This window comes from Dasypus novemcinctus, chromosome 2 (genome assembly GCF_030445035.2).
Source record: "Dasypus novemcinctus isolate mDasNov1 chromosome 2, mDasNov1.1.hap2, whole genome shotgun sequence".
In the NCBI taxonomy this organism is placed as follows: domain Eukaryota; kingdom Metazoa; phylum Chordata; class Mammalia; order Cingulata; family Dasypodidae; genus Dasypus; species Dasypus novemcinctus.
Genome location: NC_080674.1, coordinates 41,168,498 through 41,189,067, shown reverse-complemented (window position 1 = coordinate 41,189,067; position 20,570 = coordinate 41,168,498).

The window sequence follows — 20,570 nt, the reverse complement described above, 5'->3', positions numbered from 1 at the left end:
TAACTCAGCTAAATAAACACTCTTTCTTCTACTTTTAGGAATGTTATCGGACAGTCTAATGGACTTTGAAAACTCTGTGGAACTCCTGGTCTGGAAAGGGGGATGAAAGGAAGCTACGGATGAGCAGTGAAGCAGTGAAGCTCAAAACCCTGCCCTCACCTCAGTGATTAGCACAGCCCAAAGCCTGATGAGAAACATAAGTTCACAAGGAAGTACTTAACGTGCAATTTGTTACTACAATTTCCAAATGGCTCTGGATCATCATGGCATCTTTAATCTCTGTGTGCCAGGGGAGAACTTAAAAGGCCCTTAATTGTTGAGCACTTCCATGGCTACAATGATTTCCATATTATCAAATATGGTGTAAATTAGCCTTAAAAAACCCAAGAAAGAGATTTCTAGAAAAGACAAAACACATGTATGCACCCCGCACACACAGACACACCTCTGTGTGAGAAACTTAGTTGAAAAGGGGGTTAGGTCCCACCCCTCCTTTCATGGGGAAAATTAGTAGTTTTTAATCTCTGGTAATACATTTGTTTTCCTTAGCTGCAAGTTTAGTCACACTCTTCCAACTCATTTGTACTAATTCCTTTTCCTTCTGCAGCCTGACCAGAACTAATTTTGTTCTGAGGAGTCTTAGCAATGAAATCCAAATGGAGTTTTGCCCTCTAGCCTATAACAATTAGTATTATTCCTGTAAGACCATGTCTAGACTCTTAAAGAAACTCAGGGAAGGTGTCATCCTGACTGGCTAATGTACGTGGTTTTTTTTACTTTAGGATACTAGATAATGCTGCTGTCCCTTTTTATACCCTCAGGAGTCCTAGAATCTGATTCAAAATCAAGGGGGAATGAAAGTAAAGTAGACATAAAACATTACTACCCAATGATCATGCCACACATAACCAACTTTTTTCCCTTTAGTAAAAGAATTTCTATAACGTGAGGTAAATGCCTGTTTTAGCCTTTGCTATGCACCTTCTTTTTCTAAGGTTGGATATACATATTTTTGAGTCTAGGGGATCAGCAAATAAAGTATTTTACCTGAGAGCAATTACCATTGATTGAACCATAAACAGCCTATGCCTTCATTGGGACAATTCACCCCCAACCATTCCTTTACCAAAGAAGGAGAAGTGGAAGAGGAGGAAGAGGAGGAGGAGGAGGAGGAATGGGTAGAGGAAACAAGAAGGAAAGAGGGAAGAAAGGAAGGAAGGAAGGGAGGGAGGGAGGGAAGAAGGCACAAAGGGCATAATCTACCATAGTATCTGAATGAAAATGATCTCTGGAACAGAAAGACACCAACTGTATGCCCACTAAGAACCCCTCAAGTCTCACTACATATTCCTTAGTGATATAGTCACAAAGTCTACACCACCCTTAAGGTATAAAACAACCAGCCTCCCTCAAATACAGGAAGACTTATAGACAGGATAAAGAACAAAAAGAGTCCCCTACAGCTCCTTAAAAGTATCAGTATTGCTTCGCATTTTAATTGAATGCATACTTACATTTCTAGGCTCTTCTTAATATCATGAGTTTTGCTGAGACCCAAGCAAAAGACATTCTTCTCAAGCTGAATTTAACCTGCCTTGAGGTTACTGTTACAAAGAGCACAGCCCTGTCTTGGAGAAGGATGGTGCAAGGAGGAGCACAATCTTAGGAGTCAAGACTACATGGAACTGGACCAGCTCTGCCTGACAATTGATTGTGCCAATCTTGGATAAGCCATTAGAACCCATTCCTCCTCTGTAAAATTTACTAAAGTCTCTAAGAGTTCTCCCTGCACTGAGAGTCCAGTTCTGGTTTGATAATTAATTTATCGTCCTTCATCAGTAAAAATGGAAAAATAATACTTGCTCTAATAGCATGGTGTATGAAATACCATAGAAGTTAAACTCACTGCATAAATATTAAAGAACTTCCAATACATGCTACTTAGAGGTATAGCATCATAAAATCTGTGACTCACAAACTTTCTGAGAGTTTATGGCCAATGTTTCTAAGACCCATGGTTCTATGGTTCCAAGACCTTGCTCTTAGAAAAATTCCTTGAGACAGAAAATGAGAACTCACTTAACTTGGAGCTGTATTGAGTATCTGACGTTGTAACCCGCCTTTTAGAGAGTTGTGAAGAGATCTCTGTCACCCTGCAATTCAGCCCTTGACAATACTAGGCTTTGGGATGAGTGGGGCTGGGGAGACAGAAGTTGGATAAATGGGAGAAAATGAAGAGTTTCAGGACATTTCTTGCATTAGCATTATTCCCACAATCTGACTTCTGGGAACTGTCACCATTAAGCACCCTGTTATTTGAGGGCACTTAGGACCTGATTGTGCCAGAAGAGGACATTTTCTTATCCTAAACACCCATCTAACTCCCCAGGTGATTTGGGGACAGAGGCAGCAAAAGCCACACTGCTGGATTAAACTGAGGGTAAGAAGACATGGACTCAGCAAGAAATTCAGCAGAAAGCTGTTCTAATGCAGATGTCCCTCACTATGTGGAGAATTGTGCATGCTCAAGCAGCAGCTATGCAGCACAAAGTTCTAAGAAATCATTCCTCAACTGCCTCTGTGACGGATGTTATTTCTTGCTCCAAGCATTAAAAATTGGTTGCACTGATCATTTGCTGTTGATTTCCTTGGTCAAGTTGGTTACTGTCCTACAGGTCAAGTGAAGAGGGACCAGCAGAAATTCCATAAGCTCATGAAGCAAGCAGCTCACGTCCACAGACTGTGTTCCAAGCTTCAGGTGACAAGTATAAGGCCTGGTCATTTCACCAATGAAAATTGTTAAAGATCAGCCAGGATTTCAACAAAAAGACACAGAGAGGCCTGGTGAAAGCTCTGTGAATGGAGACATTTTGGTGAGTCCCCAAATCGGGGAAGCCAGCCCATGCATAGTCAGACTAGTCAACATCTCCTATTGGCAAATTCACAGTCATCCGTGATGGAAGTCCTGAGTAGTTGGATGGTGTCATCCCTATTTTCCAGATCATGAGATGAGGATAAAAGTTGAACCAGTCAACCACCCCTCACCTGCAGCATCAAGGAGTGCCGGCATCAGGCTGCGCCTTGTCTCCCAGGACCACAACCCCACCATCCCGCTCTCCATCAGGGATCCCCAGACTCTTGCTCAAACCCCAGGAGGCTGCTTCAGCTTTCTTTGGCCCAAGCTCACCTCCTGTCTTCCGTATCTTCCCCACCATGAGGCTCAGCAGGAGGGGCTCTTCTGTTCCCACCTCTCAGAAAACAGTCAGGATTGAAAATCCTGGAAATCCCCTAAGCGTTTCTGAAATCCTCCAGGTACAAATTGGCCTCCCCAAACCCTTGAAGAATTGCACAGGCAGGCAGGTGGCTATTTGGTTGGGGGATGGAGGACCAATTTGGCCGCTCTCCCTCTCTTGCCTCCCCAGAAGCAACAGAATAGCAGCACACCCGTCCCCTCTTCGCCACCTCCATTCCCAAGCAGGTGTGGCTGGACCTGGAGAGGCCTCCCCTGTGCCGACGTCCTCCCTGACCAGGCGCGCCATCCAACTAGTAGCAGATTTACTGGGGGAGGAAAAATTGAAGGGTTTGTTGTTGTTATTTTCAGATTTGAGGCAAATTTACATTCATTTTACTGTCTAAGAGGAATTCTTAGGGAAGAAATGATGAGAAGTAGGGACTGGGATATTCCATTTCTCTGGGAACCTGGATGACTGTCAACTTGGCAAATTAAAGGCACTTGTATTGGGCTAGGAGCACACACTCTCCACAGCTCACCTCTTTAGCCACATGTGGTAGAGTTTTCACTTTTTACAATAATTCTTCCTGGGAGAAGGATGAGCGTTGCACTTCAGCTTTTGTTAAAACTTAACGAAGTTTAAGAAAAAGGAATTTGATCGTCGTTCTGGAACTCGGATGTTACAGCTTTGTAAACAATGTGGCAAGTGTGTCTGTAAGATTTATAGGAAATGGCAATTGGCAGAGCATACGTTAGCTCCTACTCTGGCCCCATAAAGCTTTACTGTTGGCTTTGTGGAGCTCTCCAAAAAAATGTTATTGAAAACAAAGGTGAAATCAACACCATTCGGTCTGCTGCCAGCCCGTGGGCCTCGAAAGTGAATAAACTTGACTTCACCTGGCTCTCAGAAGAGTTTTAATATGAGTGGGCTTCAACTGGATTGAAATATGTGCAGAGCCCCCTCCCCAAATCCTTAGGAAGCAGTCCCTGAAATCCAAGGTTTGCAAAATCTCTTACCTACCAGGAGACAGTGATTTGGGGATTTTCAATTCAGCAAAATATAAGGGGAGAAATGGTCATTTTCTGCATGTCATGTAGTGAATTCGATACTAATGCTTGTTAGATACGAGACAGCCCTACAGTAAGAATGTAGTAGACAGCTCCCCAAGGAAGTTTCTCCTATTACCAAGTACCCAGTAATTAATAGCGGGTGGCACACTAATTACGAGCTTGGAAAGGAAGGAAGTGAAAAGAAGCAACATTCACTGAGAATACGGTTTTGTGTAACAGAATATGAAGTCTTTATTTAAGATTTTACTACAGGGAAGGGCATGATGAATTGTTAAACACCATCTCCCTCACCTTGGAATAAAAAGTCTCAAATGACTATTTCACGGCCCTTGCTCTTTGAACCTCCTCCTTGTCCTACCCAATATGAAACAACTTACCGGTTAATGTGCCTATTAAACCTTCATAGGGCAAGGCTCAACTCAACATTCCCGCCTGTAGATGTTGTGAATGAGAAGCTGTGCACAGGATTTTCCTGAATGAAAGAGAGTTTGTACTTCAGAAGTCGCCATATGGCCCTTCCCCCCCACCCCATAGGCGCTTTAATTGGGCTGGTAGATTGTCTCTTGGCCCTGCCAATCCTCAAATACTTATCCCCTCACCATGATAGGGAAATGTCAAGTTCTCTGCAGAGGGAGAAGTTTCTCAGTTATGCATTCAAATGTACTAGTCACACAAAAGAGCCCCAGTGCTGACTTGCTCCAGTCGGCTCTGAGGGACAAACTTTGGCCCTTACCACTCTGAGGACAAAAGCAGGCACACATGACACTGCAGCAGCTCCCCGTATGGCCCCAGTCAGGCAGCCATTCATGCCAGCAGTGTGGAATTTCCCTGTCACATAAAACCCCAGAGGGGTCAAGAGGCAGATACACTAATCAAGGAGCAGACCCGGACCTTAGAATGTCTTCTCTCCGACTTTGAAACTGGGGGAGGTGAAGCAGTCTTTCTGGCAGGTTTAAGTGGAGTGAAATGGTCAAGCAAAGTAACTTCACTCAATAAATAAGACTTTCCCAACAGACTAGCAATTAATAAACTGGCATGCACTGAATACCTACTCTGTGCAAGGCATTATAAGAACTTGTTAGGGATCTAAAGAAGTAGATCGTGTGAACCCAGGCAATTAGGATTAGGTGGCATGAGAATACCCCATGAGTGGTACTAATCTACCCAAAAGCCATTACCCCTTCTCCCTGCTAATAGAACTTTGATTCTGTTCAAGAATCAGGTGACTGTGTGCCCAAAGGCTGGGCTTCTCCTCAGATCTAGGGGATGATGACTCTTGATGGGTCAAAGCAGGGGTTCTCAACCCTGCCTTCACATTGGAATCACTTGGGGAACTTATTTAAATTTCTGGTGCCTGACTCTGATTTAATTGGTCCACTGTGGGTCCGAGTATCTGATTGTTTTTAAAGTCCCCCAGATGATTCTAATGTGCTAGCAGTGTTAAGAACCACTGGTCCAAGACAATGCAATAGTTTTTTGGCTTAGGATGGGTCCTGTGATTCAGTTCAGATCAAAGATATGAGGAGGATTCTGCTGGGAGTTTTCTAGGAAAATTTTCCTTTGGTTTCTCTTCTCCTCTTCTGGGCTTTGGACTGATTTTTGAGAGGAGGTGAGGTCTGAACAGCAGCAGGTACCTTATGTAAATGAGGGGGAAATTCAACAGGCAAAGGCAAACACACACTCAGAGGATGGCAGAGAAGAACGATGGGAAAAAAACATGGGCCTTGATGATACTGTTGGGCTGATGAAGAAACCAAACCTGCAACCTCCCTACCTCTAGACCAGGGGATCTCAAACTTGGTTGCATATTGTAAATGCCTGAAGTGTTTTTAAAAATACTAATGTCTGGGACTTACTCCTAGAGGGTCTGACTTAATTGGTAAGTGGTGAGGTATGATCACCAGGATTTTTCTTTTTTTAATCCTCAGTTGGTTGCAACATGCAGCCAGGTTTGAGAACCACTATTCTAGATTTCTAGTTGCATGAGATAATACCTTTCTTATTGTTGTTGTTTTTTTTTTTAAAGATTTATTTTTTTTATTTTTATTTAGTTCCCCTCCCCTCCCCCGGTTGTCTGTTTTCTGTGTCTTTTTGCTGCGTCTTGTTTCTTTGTCCGCTTCTGTTGTCGTCAGCGGCACGGGAAGTGTGGGTGGCGCCATTCCTTGGCAGGCTGCTCCCTCCTTCGCACTGGGCGGCTCTCCTTATGGGTGCACTCCTTGCGCGTGGGGCTCCCCTACGCGGGGGACACCCCTGCGTGGCAGGCACGCCTTGCGCGCATCAGCACTGCGTGGGGGACACCCCTGTGTGGCACGGCACTCCTTGCGTGCATCAGCACTGCGCATGGGCCAGCTCCACACGGGTCAAGGAGGCCCAGGGCTTGAACCGCAGGCCTCCCATGTGGTAGACGGACGCCCTAACCACTGGGCCAAAGTCCGTTTCCCCTTCTTATTGTTTAAACCAGTAGTTCCAAAAGCATGCTCCCTGGAACAGGAGCATCTGCATCACCTGAGAACTTGTTTGGAATGCAAACCTGTAGGCCCCACCCCTGACCTACAGAATCAGAAAATTTGGGAGTGAGGTCCAGTAATCTGTGGCTTAACAAACCCTCCATGTATATTAGATGCATGCTGAAGTTTAAAAACCACTGGTTTAAGTTATTTGATTTCTGGTTTTCTGTTACTCGCTGTCCAAAACATCCTAATTGATACAGAAACTCAGAGGGAAAAAAAAGGCTAACTGAGCTTGTAGAATTTGTATAGATGAGGTGGAAGGAAAGAGCACATGCAAACCTCTTATATAGAATTTTTACAGCACATTTAGGAACTGAAAGGTAATGAACTTTCTAAGCTGGGGCAGAAGATGTTTCTAAAGAGTTTTGGAAATTAAATCTAAAAAGACAGAACCATATTCATCAGGACTTTGAGTGAGAGGTTAAAAGAGCTATATTTTATCCTGTAAGTATTAGGAAACCACTGAAAAATTTGAAAGAGAACTATAAAAAAAAAAAAAAAAAAAGGAAAAGAGGTGCTCCAGGGGTTCAACTATGGCAAGGGAGGAACACTGGTATGGGGTGTTATTGATGGGGGAACATGGTTGGGAGGGAGTTCTTCAGGGCATGTATATAGGGTACAAAAAAATGTTCAGATATTCGTTGGGTATTTTCATAGTAGTTACAGTGACAAATGACAACTGAGGGAGTGCTGAGTTCCTAGCCAGGGGAGCTCTGTCACATTCCCCAATGAAACAGCAACAATCCAAGTACAAGGGCAAAGACCAGTGAAGAAGGATGGTCCAACGATGAGCCCTTGATACTGATGACTATGCTTATGAGCCTGGGTGCCTGAAATTTCAACTAGGCCTGGAGCTGCAGGGTGCCTAAGAGTTACCTCCTGAGAGCCTCTCTTTGCTCAAAAGTGGCCACTCTCTATGCCAAATTCAGCATATAAATGCATTACCTTCCCTGCAGTTTGGGACATGACTCCCCAGGATGAGCCTCCTTTGCGCCGAGGGATTACTACCAATCACTAACTGGTGATACAACTAGAAAAAGACCTTGAATAAACAGGGGAAATGGTAAAGACAAATGGATTTGTATGGCTAAGAGTCTTCAAAAAAGAGTTGGGAGGTCATCAGAGGGGTCATGCTTATGCATACCTCAGCAGGATCCCAGAGACAACCAAAGTAGATGCAACCCCTGGCACTGGTACTCCTGAGGGCTATAGAGACACACAGGTTCTATGGTCATGGCAGATGGCTCTGGAGGTCAGTGCCTTGTCAGTGGGCCCTACTTTGTAATTTGTGTTCCTGAGTGTGATGGTGTTGGACTCAGATGTGATCTTTCTACACATGCCTTTTCTGTCACTTTTACCGAACTTGTGGTTGGCGCTGGGATTGGTGTATATTTAGGAGACTTGAATCTCTGGACTGGCCATGTGCCAGCTGGGCTCCTAGCCTCAGCAGAGTTGCGACTCTTACTCTCCGGTTCATTGGTCTTACCCAGGTCAGCTATGAGCAGGTGAAGATAGTCGACCACCATACCAGGGAACCAGGAGTGACTACAACTGCAAGGAGGAGAATCACATCCATCAACCATGTGGGATCTAAGCCCTATCTCAATATAGAGGTGGAGTGGACATCAGCATCCTAGGGACCACAGGATGGAATAATAAAATATAGATTAGAGTGGACTTATTGGTATTTTACTATAGAACTATTATGACTAATAACGAAAAAAATTGCAGCATTGATGTGGATAAAGTGGTCACAGTAGTTGCTGAGGGCAGGAGGGGGAAGAAAAGATTGATGTGGGGACATTTTCAGGACTTGGAGTTGTCCTAAATGATATTGCAGGGACAGATGCTGGACATTATATATCCTGCCATAACCCACAGAATGTACTGGGGGAGAGTATAAACTACCATGTGGACTATTGTTTATGTGATGCGGTGGTGCTCCAGGATGTGTTCACCAGGTGCAATGAGTGGGCCATGAAGATGGGGGGGGGAGTTGTTTGTGTGGGAGGAGTGGTGTGGGGTGGGTGTGAGGTATATGGGAACCTCATATTTATTAATGTAACATTTTTTGTGATCTATGTATCTTCCAAAAAATACAATTAAAAATGCAAAATAATAATAATAATTCTAATATAATAGAAAAAAAAGCAAAAGTGATATTTTAGGATGAGTCAAGGAGATGTGGTCAATTGCATAGAATGAAGGTATGAGAAACTATGTGCCAAGAGACCAGTTTGGAGGCCTTCATATTATAGCTATATGAAGTTCTGGTTTCCCTTCTCAGCATCTGAAATAGTCACTCTGAAGCCAAAAGTAAGAAACATCATCACCAAGACCCTCAGTGTCTGCCTTGTTAGTAAGTGGGGCTCTGGAAAGCTGCCTTTCAACCTCTATTCTCCCAGGCACCTGAGAAGGAAAAGCATACTGAGGTTTTCCACAAAGGGTCACCTGACTTGGCAGTGTAAGTTACCTGCCATGCATAGTCCCACCTGCTCCCTTATCATGATGGGGAAGAGGTGAGACAGTCGCTAGGAGGAATCAGAGTCATGGCATAGGGCACAGCAAGACACGATAAGTTGCAGACATCAAAACATGTCACCCTAAAGACTTCAGCATGCATATCTTAAGCCAGAGTTCAATACTAGTTTCCTGTTCCTTTTTTGTGGTGGTTAAATTTACAGTTAGTGAAGTGCACAAATTGTAAGTATACCATTCTGTGAGTTTCTAATTACCTCCGCTCATGTTTATATTTTAATAAAACCAACAATCGTCACTTTGCATTTTCCAAGCATGTCTTTTTGCAGTGTTGTGGTGAGTTGTATAATGATAAATGAACAGCCAATACAAAAGTGTGCTTGATCCTATGGGGTTGAGAAAAGCAGTGTAATACATAGACACTTCCTAACTTCTGGACAACCAGTACCAACGAAGAACTTACAATTACAATAAGGAGGAAAGACTAACATAGTAAAACAATCTATGGAATGGTGTAAATTCCAAACTGTGTGCACTACAGAAGTCCTACTTGATTCTAGAGAAGGAGATTGGAATAGTTACACAAATTAAATTGTGTAAGGAAAGGGGAGGTGGGGGAAAGGCGCTTTCTACAGAGTCTAGGATTTGTTTGGTAGGAGATAAGGACTTGTAGAATCACTTGTCCTTTTCTACAGTGCCTTTGGGAGTTGTTCTAAGCTAATTGTTTACTTTTTTTTAGTCTGGGAAAATTGTATGTCTTCCACATCTCCCTTGACACCTGGTTTCACCTTCTAATTTGGATTCACCTTCTAATTTGACTAACACCAACTCTAAACCTATAGGGTACCCAATATACTAATCTAGTATAGATTGGTTTCTTTCTTTCTATCTAATTTGGAAATGGGATGCCTAAGGATAAAGATAAGATAACAGCGAAACAGGTTTCTCTAAAATAACATTTTTTAAAAATCCTGTAGAACAGAAAGAAATAAAGCTACTAGGAAGAATGTCTCAAATTCAGACATCCAGACAGAAGAAAGCAGCAGCTGGATCTAATTAACTTTGCACAACAGTCCCCCAGCAAGACTTTTGCCTTCTAAAGTGATAAGCATTACCCATGTTGCAAAGATTATTTAATTTGCTAAGATTTTGGTTGGTCTTTGGCATTGTTCAGATTCGGTTCCCTAATACTGGAAGCTTCAAGCCTCCTGGTTCACTGCTTCGAAAAGTGAAAACATATGACCGGGAATTTCTAGTGAACTCAACAAGAAATCTTGCTTATTCGAAACTACCAGCCAATTAAATGCCCTACAATATGCATGGAGTGCCACATGTTCAAAACCTGTAAAGTTTAGATGTTGTTTACCCAAGCAGCTTGCTGGGATAGCAAGCCAGGCATGAAAAATATCGCCACTCACTCCTTCTGTAACTGTACACTGCCCTCAGTCCCCAACCTGGAACTGACTATTGATATTCAATAGTGCCACAGGGCCCTGAGAAAGTTCTGAAATAACCCTGCTTGCTGTAAGCACTCATTCACAAAAGACAGGTGCTCTCTAATGATCTGAGCATTCCCAGAAGTAATCCTGCTCTCCTGAACTTTTGATTTTTTGTGTGGAAAGTCAGGCCATGCCTGCTTAAACATTGGCATTTGCTCTTTAAAATGGGAACCATGCTTACCCTCCAGTTCTTCTAATGTACAGGTTCTAAATCAAGGTATATTGCCTGTTATTTTTTATATTTCTGCATCTTCTAAATACCTTTGAATAATATGTATAAAGTTCAACATCCTGCAGAGGCAAATTTCTAAGTGAATGTTATCTGTCATGGGAGGATGCATTCATTGAAGAGTGGGAGAGTTATTTTTGTTGAGAATTGGTATATTCAAAGGGAATTTATTACCTCTTCTTCCACAATTAAGGAAGACAATATGGAATTTAGGTACACACGAAAGAAAATGTCTTTCAATTATGGGCAAGGTGACTCTTTAATTTCATATAAGAAAGTAAACACCAAGGTTATGTTGCTTCACTTCTTGGTGGTTCCATAGTATGGCGGCATCTCAAAGGTCTTCTAATGCAAACACAGTGCTCCAGGACTGTAGGAGGAAAGCAAGCTTAGGCCATGTCAGGCCATAGCTTAATCAATTTTCTTTAGTACTGAATTTATTCTTTGCCAGATCAGATCAGCCTCCTCATTATATCACCCCTTTCGGGGCCAATGTATCTTCTTATATATGCTGCTGAAAGGGAGTGAGACACTAAAGACATCGGAATTCAATATAGACCCTTATGAGTTCTAGCCTGAGTCCCCAGTGTCTGCCTGGAGCTGATAAATTGAATTAGCCAGCTTCCTGGAAGCAGCAGTTGACCAGCTCCATTAAGCTAGTCGACATTTTATTGTCATATTTGACTGATGAGCTATTCAAGGACTTCCTCTTCTCTTTCAGATTTCACTCACTTATTTCCTTATTATGCATCATGTATGCAGCCCACATGAAGACAACATGACTTGATTCTCCTTGATGGAGCAGGATAATGCCTACTGAAATTGATTATATTGGTGGTCAGATTTTAAGTGAGGATTGAGCTTAGGATATTGATCTCAATTTTCAAAGTGTTTCTTTAATTATTTGATTAGCTATTCTTCGAGATATTTAAGCTGTCTTCCTGCTCCTAGGCTGAACATTAGAACCAAGTCCCCTGTCCATTTCTAAGATGATTAGGGCCAGTGGTAGCTACAGTCAGTGGTCCAATGGCTACAGATCCAGTCTTCAAAAAATAGTTCAAGTAGCTCTGTAGACATTGTAAGGGAAAAGTGAAAGAGACAAGACCAGAAAGAACATACTGTCAGGCAAATAGCACTCCATCCACAACAGAAAGGCACTCTTTCCAAAACAATCAGGAGGCATCCTGCGAAAAGCATGCTCAGTGTAAACAGTCACTCCCTCAACAGAGTTAAGGCAGCTTCAGGATGAGGAAAAGCCACAGACAAGGAGATATGTAGGATGTCCAAGCTTACTGCTGGTTGCACTGTCTCGTTCCAGGAATCTGAGATGGGAATGCTCCCTATAGATTGGTCAGGAGAGAAGCACCAGAGAACCATATGGCTCTTGAGATCACAAGCCTCTTTATAAGTCAAGTTCAGTGGAGTGAGAAATGGCATCCTGACCCCAGGTACTGGTGGGATTTACAAGTCCATTCCACAGATAAAGCCTGAATCTCAGAGTCCCCAAATGTACTTCATTTGGGCTTTCAGTGCCAAAGAGCTTTTGCTCATCAAATATATCCACCTCTCAGAGAAAGGTACCGAATCCTCATAATTGTTTTGTCTTGCTGTTTGTTTGTTTTTTAAAAATCTGAGTCCTCAAGACAGCATAACACTTAGGAGAGCCTGAACTCTAGCATCAGAAAGACCTGAGTTCAAATTCTGCCTTTGTCACTTATTAGTTGTGTGCCCTCGGGCAAGTTGCTTCCCCTCTTGTAAAATGAGAGTCATAATAGCACCTGCCTCATAGCTATGTGAGAATCTGAGAACTAGATGATATCTGCAAAGCCCATGGTATAGTGTCTGGCTGCTGTAAGAGCTCAGTCAGTGTTCTGTGGCTATTATTGTCTTCTGTATCCACAGTTTTCTCAGAGTCTAAGACACACACACATATACACAATCTCTTTCCTCTGTTTTCTCTCCCCCAGTTTCTGAAAAGAACTCTCATTTCTGAATAACATACGGTATTCTTTAGTATTAAAATCTATGAAGACTTACAAATACATAACATGGGCTCAATATATACAAAGTACTGAACTAGACACTATGTCAGGTGCTTAAAAGATAGACTCAAGGTGTATGTTGAAGAAGTAGGAAATAGAGTTGGGTGGAGAGCTTGAGTCACAAAGACCTCTCTTTGCCTTTACTCAAGCAGCTCCTGAAATCCTATCTTCTCTATAGCATCTTCCTTGAATAAGGGGGTTGGAGGAGGGAGAGGATGTTGGAAATCTTCCATAAGCCCTTCCCTTAATTCAGATCAACAGACTGAGGCATTAGGTCACAAGATGAGTGTGGGAAGGGGTGGAAAGAGCTTGAAGCTCCCACTGAAAATGTAGGAACACATGCAGTTATTGGTGACTTAATTGTTTATCAATGAATCTTAATGCCTCTATGTCTAATCTCTACCCAAGCCTAGTGAATGGCACGTATAATTTTCCTCCTTGAATGCACCCCTGTCAAGTACTTACCTTTTCTGAGAACTTGTCATCTTTAGGACCTTGTTTGAAGCAAAGTCAGGAGAAAAGAGAATCAAACTCCGACCACTGTGGGGAGAATAGAGTAGTCACACCCCTCCCCTCTACTCCCAAAGCAATATATATGAATATTATACCAATGAAAAGAGACAGCCATGTGCACCACACAAATATATCATGCCCCTGCTCTTGGCAGACACCCAACTAGCCCCAGCTGCAGCCTTAAGCAAAATCTCTTAGCAGCCACTTGCGGTAGCCATGAAATATGACCAGACGGGAGTCATATTCCTTACCTGTTCCACTTTGAAACTAAAGTCCTGGAGAAACAAATGTATGTATCCCCAGGTTGCCTATTCAAAGAGCCAGAGATTGCAAAGCAGCAAGGATATTCTCTGTTGGCATAGATTTGTAAGTTGGTGTCAACCAAAGTTGAAATGGGGGCTTTCTGAGAATGCATTTCATGGAAAGGAAATTTAACCACATGACAACCCTGCTTTAGATTGGAGGAGATATTCTGCAGAAAAAGACAAGCCAGCATATGCCAAGCCCAGAGACTCCTGAAATGATTATGGAAACATATAAAAGTCAACCCAGTTTACAGACAGTGTGAATAATTCCATCTGCTTATTCCCCTCCATGATGCAAGGGAATGTGTGCATTTAGGCACTAAGGCATGCTTAAGTATAGTGTTTTTGTGAGGTGTCAGGACTGGTGAGAGGAAGCTAGGGGAAGACTTATGAGAAACATAGAGCATAGTTCCCGCCTTTCCGAGTTTATAATCTACTTACAGTCTGGCTGAGACACAGACACCCAACACCATTAAATAACAGTATAAGATTGAATGTGATAAAGTTCCCAAAGAGTAGGTCAGGCAACGAAATTTAAAGGAGAGATCAGAATGGCTTAGGGAAATCTCCTTAGAGGGCAAGGGGCTTGAACTGGGACTTAGAGTTTATTCATTCATTCATTCATTCACTCATTCACTCATTCATTAAATATTCACACTCTATATGTCACTATATGCCAAGTGCTGTGCTAGGCTCTGGAAATGCAAAAGTAGAGTACCTGTTCTCACAATGCTCACCCACACCTGACTTTCATTGAATTTCTTTATAAAGTCAACGGTGGCAGATCCTGCATCCTTGCTTTTAGCTTTCATACATTACATCCAGTCAGTCACCTACTTCTAAACTCACTGGTGCATCTGCAAAAATCAATGCTACCACTTATTAAGGGCTTGCGATGTGCCAGACACCACACTAAACACTTTATGTGCATTAATTCACTGAATCCTCAAATCAAACTTCTAAAACCAGCATGATTATCCTCATTCAGTGGCTAGGGAACCAGGCCCAGAGAGGTTACAATCTGACCAAAGGTCACACAGCTTGGCAATGTTCAGATCTAAGCCTCTCAGATTCCAAAGTCACCTACTCTACAAGGTGTTCCTTGAAGACCAGGTGTACAGCTGTGTCCGGGCCCTAAGGGAGAAGCATTTTGTCATCACCTCCATTCGAATAAAGAATAAAATATTGCAGGTGGATGTGAGGTTTAAACAGTTTACTTTTGTAGCTATCAAAAAGTGGTTAATCTAGCCGAGTGACTATTACACCTTTATTTCTCCTTGGCCAACAAATAGACAATTAATATTTGTCCTTCTTAACACCAAACATTTAAACAAGTGGCCATTCTATTTAGCCTTATGTGGAATTTTCATTTGTACCCTGATGCAGCAATTTCCTCCTCCTGAGTCTCCCTGAGAAGGCTGATCAAGAGAAAGCGTGTTTACTTCAAATGCTGGTTCCCAGGTGCCCTTTTTCTCCCTTTCCACTAAACTCTCAATCTCAAGGGCCACCATCAACAGCATTTGGCCGGTGATTCCCTTGAGAGCCTTGGAACCCTCCTGTAGAATTGCTGCTCAACCATATCCTCCCCAAGGCGACCTAGCAAAGGTGGGGAGAGCCGCCAAAGAGTCCTGACATTTTCCACAGCTTCTTTTAAGGAACAGCTGGACCATAATAGAAGGTTACTCAGGGATACCCATAGGTTTGACAGGAACCCATATTTTAAACAGGGCGGATACTAAATCCATCCAACTCCTGGAATGTTACTACTCTCTCAGGAACCCAAGAGAACTTTCTGATGGTAATCTATAAATCTCCCTGGCCTAAAATACCCAAAATTAGTTTCTGCACCATGGGAACATAAAAATGATATGGCTTTCTTCTTTGACATGTCAGTTAATAAAAGAGTGGGAGGTGGGGCCAGCTGCTGCCTGCCAGGTTTCTGAGGGCTTTCCTCGTTAAAAATGGGAAGCACTTTAATTACCTGTTTGGTTTTTTGTTATATGTGTGTGTTATAAGTTTAAAAAAAAAAAAAAAGACACAGGCCCCATGGAGGCTCAGGAAATTATATCATTAATTACGCCTGTCAGGATGCTATGTGGCCTAAAGTAAATGGAAATTTCTTAGGGTTTCTTTTTTATTTTAAAAATGTTTTAAAAGTACTGTTTTTATAGTATTTTCACAGACTCTACTATAAGTACTTGATTAATGAAGGGAATGATTTCTTTTCTTTTTTTAGTCAAGGATAATCCACACAATGGATAACCACAAAATCCATGTGTTTTGCTTTATAATTTGTCAATTGATGGCTTGGTTAATATAAAATTTACTTTTCCAAAGTGTGTTACTTAACCTAAATTAATTCTAATTTGCATTCCTAGCACACAGTAACCATGGGTAAAGGGAGAAGATGACACGGGGGCCTAAGTAGTATAGGGAAAGGTGGGTTAGGATTACTGACCCTGAAAGGCACTTAATTTGGGAGATATACATATGGATGCTAAAGCTACCCCTTGGCTTTTAGGGCCAGGAAGGATGTCAAAGACAATATAGTTCAGGCAGCTCTCAATTAGTAATCAAACGGTGGGGAGCCTTCCCTGGCCACTGCAGGGAACCCTCCGGCTTTTGTGCTCCGTACTAGCTAACTGGCCCAGATTCTAGCTCCCATTGGCCCCTTTTGGGTTGGGAAGCCAAGTGTATGGTCCCCATGTCTTTGGGAAATAAACACTACAGTAAGGTTGGAAGAGCTCTACCCCACACATCCAGCCTAGACCCAGTTTGTAGGGTGTCAGTAGGGAAGCAACCATGTACATTCCTAGAAGAACTCAGAGAAAAGAGGAGGCAATTGGAGCTGTGATTATATAAAGATTAGCCTATCTAATCTAAAATTATCAAGAGCCCTCAAAATGCTCTCAAGTGCTCTCTTCTCTTCCATGACTCAATGGTTAGCATCTGTGGTTACTCCATTCCTACCAGGAGGTGCACAGGGCAAAGGGCTCATAAATATTCCCATCTTTGAGGCTGTGTATGAGTTAAGAGGGTGCCTTCTACCTATAGCTGTAATGGCTTCAAAAAATGGATGAGGCTCTCCAACACAATGCAGGTGGGAGTATAAATTAATCACAAACTTCCTGGCCTACTTGGCCTAATGCATTGAAATGTATAAAAATGTTCACACACTCTAAGTCAACAATCTCGCTGCTAGGAATCTACCTTAAGGAAATAATCAGAGACAGAAACATAGATTTACGTTCAGGAATGTTTGTCATAGCATTTTTTTATGATAGCAAAAAACTGGAAACAAACTAAATATCTACAATTGGAGATTGGTAAAGTACATTATGAAACGTTCATACTGCGGAATTTGAAAGAGCTATTAAAAGTAATGTTTTTCAAAAATACTTAATGGCATGAAAAAAATGTCCATGTTAGTGGTGATTGAGTTATTAGATTATGGGTTTTTTTCATTTGCTTTGGTATACTTGTCTGTATCTTTCAAATTTTCTACAATTAACAAGAATTATTTATATTCAAGGAAAAATACATTATTATAGAACAATTATGAAAGAAAAAAATTGCAGTGCCTAACCCTCAACCACCCAGGGATTTGGGCTCCATAACCTTCACATGGACAGAGGCAGGAGGCTGTTCAGCTTTAGCATTTGAGTGAAGTTTATCATTCATTCACTTTGGAGGGTTGCACTGAAGCTGACATCTGTGCAGTTTTATGGTTTCTCTTGAGCATAGCCAGTCTCTTCCAGAGGAACCCAGGTAGGCATCTATAGACACAGGCAGTAAATCGTAGATGAACGCTATACCTAGAGTTTGTACAGAGACCTGTACTTTGGTAGCCAACCTCAGAAGGGTTGGTTTTCTTCTCTAGCCCTTTAAGGGCTGCCTAGCAAAGGTCACACCAATATTGATGGTGGCCTTGGACCGAGAAGGAGGAACACTAGTCATTAAAGCAGAGCCAGCTCTCCCAGAGTACTCGTCGCCAGTGTAATTGGTGTCTAGCTTTCCCATGCCTTTATTCTGGGAAAAACTGTTTGGTTGGGTTTGGGCTTTCCGTAAACTCCAGTGACCCTTTTAACAAAGGTCCGTATCTTCCTTCCCTTTAGTAAACTCAATATGTATTCATCAGAATGTGATTTTCCCCTGTCACCCTATGGTTTCACATAGAGATATGTCAGTCACATCACAGGGGGCATGTGGAAGAACATAAAACATCTCAAATGTAAAAAAGAAAAAGAAAAAAAGCTCTGTCTTTAGCACATCCCAGGCACACTTTGCCAAACACTTTCCCCTGAAATTCTGAAGGCCACGTGTGTCCAAATGGGAAATATAATCCACATGTTTCTGATTCATATGTACACTTAATGCATCAAAATATCATCTCTTTGAAATCCAAATGGCCTTTTTATAGACCTCTTCCTTAGGAATGGAAAGTTGTGCTTGGCCAAGAACTAACAAATTTGAACCCTCAAAAGTCCAAGTTCCTTTCAAAGTTCCTAACTCAGGAGACACAACCAGGCTTTGAAATACACCTTCCGCCGCTCCAGCCACCCCAACGTGACTGTAAATCTTGGGATACTTCATTCCACCATGCCCTCTCAGTCTTCATCACATGTGTGCACTGAAACTCTGCCTCCAACAAAGCCAGGTGGTTAAGAGCTATCTCCCAGCAAATTACCACAACAATGCTGTAGGGGAGAGAGGATCCAGGAAGGGTTAGTTCCCATCCCCAAATACCACCACCTCTCTCCACAAACCTGAGAAAGGAATCAAGTGGTTGGCCAGGAGTGACAGAGGTTGGGGACAGAGCCAACAATTTCAGTTTCAACCCCCCAGTAGGGGTGGGATCACAGGCTTTCCCTGGGAACCCTAATGGTAAAATCATCACAGTTGGAAGACTTAGATTCAGAGCTTCCATAATTCTATTCCCAAATGTTCCATTGTAGACACTGCTCCAAACCTCATGCTGAACCCATTGGATGCTGAATCTGTATAGCCTCTTCAAATATCCTAACTGAAGATGATCTGAAACATAAATTGATGCTTTTGTCAAAACTGGAGGTTGAGGAAGAGCATTGAGAAGAATGAGAGAGGATTGTCCATCTCACGCTCTGTTTCCGTCAAGCTGAGCCCTGCCCACTGGCCACCACCAACCGGGTTCCCAAGTTGCTAATGGTCAGTGGGTCAGGGAAGAGTGGGACTGTCTGAGTTAAGCAGAGATCAGCTGTTTCCCTCTGATACCTCTACAGACAATTTAAAACCCCTAGGTAGCAGATATCTATTTAATTCACCACTGTATCACCCACTGTGTTTGGTACATAGTAGTCGATAAACTTTTATTGAACAAATTGAGTGTACGTACTAAAAAAAAGTTAATTGACTTTTTCATTGTTCCTTTGAGCATCTCTTCTATCCCTTTTCACTCACTTGTACTCCTGAAATTTGTAGAACAATTATCTGCACCATCTCACCAATGTACTCACCATTAAGCGTTATTCAGTAAAAATAAATCAAATCTGTATCTTAAGCAATTTGCCTGCCCTTTATCATTAATCACTTCAAGTGGGTGGATGAATGGTCATTTGCAAAAGGGCATAAAACACAGAGAAATGTGGACTGTGAATTCAGTTAAGTTGCCTTCTTAAGAGAATAACTGAAACTGTTTATCAAGTCAAAGATAATGCACCTAAAAATATCCAGCCCTGTCTACATTAGGGAGTAAGGAAAGACTATAGTTTATTATTTTCACTCTTTTAGGCTTTCTAATGAACTTCACCAATCAAAACCATAATGGTTTGCACTTGAGTGTATAAAATCAATGCTAAGTTCAAATTGTTTTTCGAGATTTTCCTACCAAAGCTCTGTCAATCCCCAGGGTTGACAAGCAAGAATTGAGATGTTCCTTACCTTCCCATTTCCCTGGCAGAATCCACATCTGTGAGTCGTCAGCAAGGCAAAAATTGTAATAAGCTGGTCAGGCCTCCATTTCTTCTTCAAACAGTGTATAGTGCCATAACCAGCATATGTTTCATAGAACCCAGTCATTTGCTGCTTCTGTTATCCAGATGGGAAAACTGAAACAGGTGGACCATTACATAATATGGCACAGAGCTGGATTTAGAATTTTAAGGTCAGCATCTCCCGCCTATGGCTTAAACCTCTGAGTAGTATCATATACCAAAAGCTCTTCCTTCCTCTTAGCCTCTTGGGGCTATGAGGGACCTTGGCAATGATCTGGTTTTATGGTTTTCCAAAAAATGCTTACCAACCTATTATTTTTCTGCAATAAAATCTCATGCAAAAGTCCAATACATAAAGTCCCCACACAGTTGAAGATCAAGTATTGGGGTATAGGGAATCCCCTGTTTATTTGGTCCTGAAAGGACTCAAAGACAACTACAACTCCTCAAAGCACAGGTTTAAAACCCCTGAAATAGTTAATTTCACAGATGAGAAAACCGAAACCTAAAGAGATAAAATGATTTGCGTAGGGTCCCCAAGATGACACACAAGGCTAAACCCCAAGCATCCTAACTTAACTGTCTGTTCATGCTTTTCCCACTACATTACACTGAAACTTACCAGCAAACCTCTGTTCCTTCCAACAGAGGAAGATTTGCTCTCTAAGTCAGCTACTCCATCAATATTGCAACCTAAAAAATTAGAGTCAAAGGTAAAGTGA